The following is a 5,089-nucleotide window of genomic DNA, read 5'->3' as shown; positions in this document are numbered from 1 at the left end:
TGAGCGAAGCCGGCCCTGCAAGGACCTCCAGCGATGCCGGCGCAGCCCCGCCAGCGCTCGGCCCTGGTTTCCCGTTGCACGGCTTTACCAGAAAACGCTCCTTTCCCCCCAGAAGAGCGCTGGGACTTGTGGGGAGGGGGGTGTGGGACTTGGAAACGGACCCCTCCGCCTTGCAATAAAGTTTGGCCTTGAGACAGCCTCTGTTTTTAACCAAATCCTTCGTCTCTAGCACCGGGAGCCACCCAGGGAAGAGCCGCACCTCCGGGGGAGGCTGTGGGGGTGGACAAACCCCACCGGGTCCCGTCTCTCTGGCTTTGATCTGATCTCCCCCAATCCTTGACATCCCAATATTTAGCATCCCCTGCCCAAAACACGCCCAGCTGTTGGACTGAGCCTCTCTCAGGCGCTTCGTGTTTGTCAGAGAGGAGGCAAATCCTCCGTGGGAGAGATTAAAAGGAGCAGTGAGGGATATTTTGCCCTCCAGCAGCTGCGTTTTCTTCCCTAATCCCTGTCCTGGGGGGTCAAACCTTCCCTAAATTCGGGTTTTAGCTGCAGCAGCTCAACCTTTGCTGTGAGAACAGAAAATAAGCCGGGCCAAGCGAAAAACTTGGGATCCCATGAAGGCTTGTGAGCAGCTGTAATCCCCATCCTCCAGCAGGTGAGTCCTCACTAAAGGGTTTTTGAGCCTGGATGTTTGTGAGTGCGTCACCTCTCCTCGGAATTAGGGGTTTTGGGGATGTGAAAATCCTTATCGTCTCCCCCAGAGAGGAGTTGGGCTGGGCTTCACCTCTAACGAGGGTTGAAAGGAGCCCCAGCCAACAGATATTTGGTTTTGGGCCTCTTTTACAATGTTCTTTTAAGATTTTACAGAAGTCATTTGCTCCCGAGGGATTCAGCCGCATTCTGGAGCAGGGATGCCCCCGAGGCCACGGCCTTGCCCAAATCACCGCCGTCCCTGGCTCAGGAGCAGCTTTTGGGCTGAGCAAACCCATCCATTCCTGCAACGCGCCGAGGGGTTGGGCTTTAACGTGCTCGTTTAAAATACCAAACAAACGCAGCAGAACCTCCAGCCGCAGCTCAGGTTTGCATTTTCCCACCACGTATTTTGCATCCAGGCCCAGGTTAAGCTTCAATGTCTGCATCCCTCATGAGCATTCTCTGTTCCTGGCCTTGAGCTGAGCTCAGAAATGCTGCAGGAATGACGCTGCTCTTCCTAAATCACATTCCCAAGTTTTTCTTGCCTTTTCCCTCCCATCAATGTTCAATACCTGGGGATACTTCTGACGTGGGAAGGATTTTTTGCAAGGGCATGGAGTGCCGGGAAAAGGGGAAAAGGTTTCCCACTGCCGGAGGGCAGGGATGGATGGGATATTGGGAAGGAATTCCTCCCTGGGAGGGTGGGGAGGGGCTGAGATGGAATTCCCAGAGGAGCTAAGGCTGCCCCTGGATCCCTGGGAGTGTTCGAGGCCAGGCTGGACATTGGGGCTTGGAGCAGCCTGGGACAGCGGGAGGTGTCCCCTCCAACCCAAAAGCTCCGGTCTCCCCTCAGTTTAATTTCCAAAAAAGCCCTAATTAGCCATTAACATCCTCGTTAATCGCCTCGCGCTGAGGAGCTTGGGGGTTGGACGGGGCTGATCTCGAGCATCCCCAGACGCCGAGATCCCTCGGGATGCGCTTTTCGGGAGAGCGGCTGGAGCCGAATCGAGGCATTTCCCAGCTCCGAAACAGCGACCGAGTGAGCGCCGGGCTCCGGCACAAAGCTCAGCCGGGTTTTGGAGCGTTCTTCGGGATATTCAGCCGTGTAAAAGCAGCCCAGGGAGCTGCAGCCGGGCTCGGACGGGAGATGGAGCTGTTGGCCCGGGATTCCCGACACCGGAGCCGCCGCAGGGATAAAATCACCCCCGGCTGAGGTTTGTGCTCGCTCTTTGCATCACAAGCCTCTAAACCGCACTATTCCCCCTCCAGCTCTCTGCAAACGGGGCAGCTGTGCACCAAAATTCCTCTTTTTACGGCTTTTTCCAGGCAGGGAAAACATTTTCGGTGTCTCTGCCTGGATGGGGGGTGTTCATTCGTGGAGACGGGGGATGCCGGGTGCTGTGCAATGGGAGATTTGGAGGAGACTCTGAAAAAACAACCTCAGATTTTACTGTATTTAGACTTCGGGGTGTGTTTATTATCACCCTGGCAAACCAGAAACTCTCCCCGTCCTCGCTCCGTGTGAGGCTCCTGTGCACGCTCCAGGATTTGGAGTATTTAGCTAATTAATTAATGAATTTCTCTGGTCCAACAGATCGCTCCAGGGGGCCCAGGGGGCTCCGGGGTTATTTGATCCGGCTGTCCTTAAAGGACACGAGGGTTCAGACTGTGTCCCCACATCCTGCTTGGGTGCTCCTGGAAAGTTCCGACCTTCCCTGCTGAGCCAACGGCTCCAATAATCGCCCTAAAGCCCCGTTCCCCCGTGGTGGGTAAAAAAACCGGGGTGCTGTGTGTGCAGGGAGGGGGAAATGTTGGTTTTGAGCTCGTCTGAGCACTGCCAGTGTGGTTCCCGTGACTGGGAGGCTGCAGCAGCTTCCCTGTGCTGGCAGGAAGGGAATGGAAGATGGGGTTTTAGGGTTAAAAATGAGTATTTTATGGTGCTGCTGCTGCTGAGGTCAAACCCTCCCCAGGGGAGGTCACGGGGCAAGGGCTGGAAGCCTCTTCCTGGAAATATCCATGTGTTCATCTCGGAAAATGGGAGGGTTTTTTATTCCATCTTCTGGGGAGGTTTTTATTCCATCTTCTGCATGGGGTGAAGTCTTTTCCTTCCTTCTTTTGGGGGAATTTTTCCTCCTACTGCGGAGCTGCAGCGCCTCAGAGCGGGGGCTGTCGGAGGATGGGTCCTCCGGTTGTGAAATGCAAATAAATGGAAATAAATCACATTGAAACCGATTTGCATCGAGCATGGGCTGATCCCCAGTGTGGGCAGCGGCTCCGGGGGGGTTCTGCCACCCGGTCCCCACCTGCAGCGCTGCCCCCAGCCCTGGGATCCCCGCGGGAGCGAATACGATGTGGACGGATTCTCGAGTCTCTCTCAGAAGATCCACACACCAGAGCAGGTTCTGCAAACATCTGTGTTCTGGTTATGTCCATTTTTGCCAGGAGATGTGTGGGTAAAACTCACCCTGGGCTTTCTTCTCGTGCCCCTTGAAGATCTGAGGAGGAGACACACATCTGGCCTGGGATTTGCCACACCACCACAACCATTTCAGCTGGCAGAGGCCAGGCTTGGGGTTAGATATTGGGAAGGAATTGTTCCCTGGGAGGGTGGGGAGGCCCTGGCATGGAATTCCCAGAGCGGCTGTGCCTGCCCCTGGATCCCTGGCAGTGCCCAAGGCCAGGCTGGACATTGGGGCTTGGAGCAGCCTGGGACAGCGGGAGGGGTCCCTGCCATGGCAGGGGTGGCACTGGAGGGGCTTTAAGGTCCCTTCCAACCCAAACCATTCCATGATTAGGCAGGGCCTGGGTGGGGCTTAACGCCACTGAAACAGCAAACGTAAAAACTCTTTTATTAGGCAGAAATTGGAATTAGACAGAAATCAGAAAATACTCGTTGGACTGCAGCGATGCCATCAGTGGGAGCAGGGGAGGAGCAGAGGTTAACTGGGACTGTGGGGTTTGCGCCAGATCCGGCGCTGGGAGGGAACAAAGGCTCCCTCAGGCCAGGGAGGGGGCACAGAGAGGGCGGAAAATGCCGCTTCTGTTCCGCGGGGCCGGCCGGGGGCTGTCGCACGAAGGAGGCTGCCGGGCATCTTGGCTTTATCCGTTTTAATTTGTACCAGACGTGGAACACTTAGAAAAGGCTCAGCACGGCAGATTCCGGGCATGCACCGTGACGGGTTTACAAAACATCCGCGTATCACAAAGTACGGGGCACCTCAAAGCCCTGCTTTTCCGGTGGGTGTCCTGAAAGGTTTATTTTCTATTTATATATATTTATATATTTTTTTAAATATATAATATATTTTCACTTAGCTTACACCAATGCAAAAAAACCAAAACAAAACAAATTTCATTGAGGACAGTGTTATTCAGTGCCTTGCAAAAACAAAAAATACACAAGAGATATTAAACAGAGCTCGGCTCGGCAAGCGCAGCGCCACGGATGTTACAGCTCGGCCCCAGCCCGGCATCAACCCAGCACACGAGAAGCAAGAATTTCACCCATTGCTTCCACAGGTCAGAGGAATTACTCACAAATGTGATGTTTTTTAAGCATCTCCCTTCCCAGGCCCGTTTTTCCTGATGCTGTTTGCTGGTCCGGTGTGATTTAGCTGATTTCAGTCTCTTGCTCCGTGCTCGACCCCCCTGAGAATCCTTTTTGCTGCATTTTAACGTCCTGTAGGCCAAGGTGCTGAAGCATGAACGTGACTTGTCACCTAGAGCATCCAAAATAGCTTTTTCTCGGGCTGGGACACACCGTTTTGGGGGTGTTTGGGGCGTTCAGCAGTGCTTTCTGCCTTTCAAGACTGACTGGTGCTTCAGGCTCGCAGTGGCGGGGAATAAAAAATGACTTTATTTTGGTGTGCTGCTGCAGGAGGTTTTTGCAGCATGCAGGGTGCGGAGCAGCAGCTCCTTATGTACACGGGGAAGGGGTTTTTGGGGTTAAAGGGCTCAAATTGCAGCCTGGCAGCTTGAAAACCCCACAGCTGCCCCTCCGAAATCCCCAGAGGTGCTGGGGTACCCCAGGGAAAGGGAGGGCGTGGTGGCAGCGGGACTGAGGGGATAAAACCCTGCCTGTTAGCGAAGAGGATTTTTGGAAACGCTCTCGCAGGGATGCCAAGGAGAGCTCCCCTCTGCCTGGTCCCTCTCGGGGTGACCCCGAGGAGGAGGAGGAGGTGGTGAAGGCCACGTTTTCGGGCATCCGGCTCCAGCGCTGTCCTGTCTTGGTTGGGGCGGAGAAGGAAATTTGCATCCCGTTGCCTAAACCGGAGACTCCGGGGAGCGCCCCAGGGGCTCTTCACCAAGAACGACCGCAAGCGAGAACGGGGGGGCCGGGGGGACCCCACGGGGACACGGGTGACATCTCGAAGCCGCGGCACCCGGGGCGCTC

Source organism: Corvus brachyrhynchos, unplaced genomic scaffold (genome assembly GCF_000691975.1).
Source record: "Corvus brachyrhynchos isolate BGI_N302 unplaced genomic scaffold, ASM69197v1 scaffold119, whole genome shotgun sequence".
NCBI lineage: Eukaryota > Metazoa > Chordata > Aves > Passeriformes > Corvidae > Corvus > Corvus brachyrhynchos.
This window is presented reverse-complemented; position numbering follows the sequence as displayed.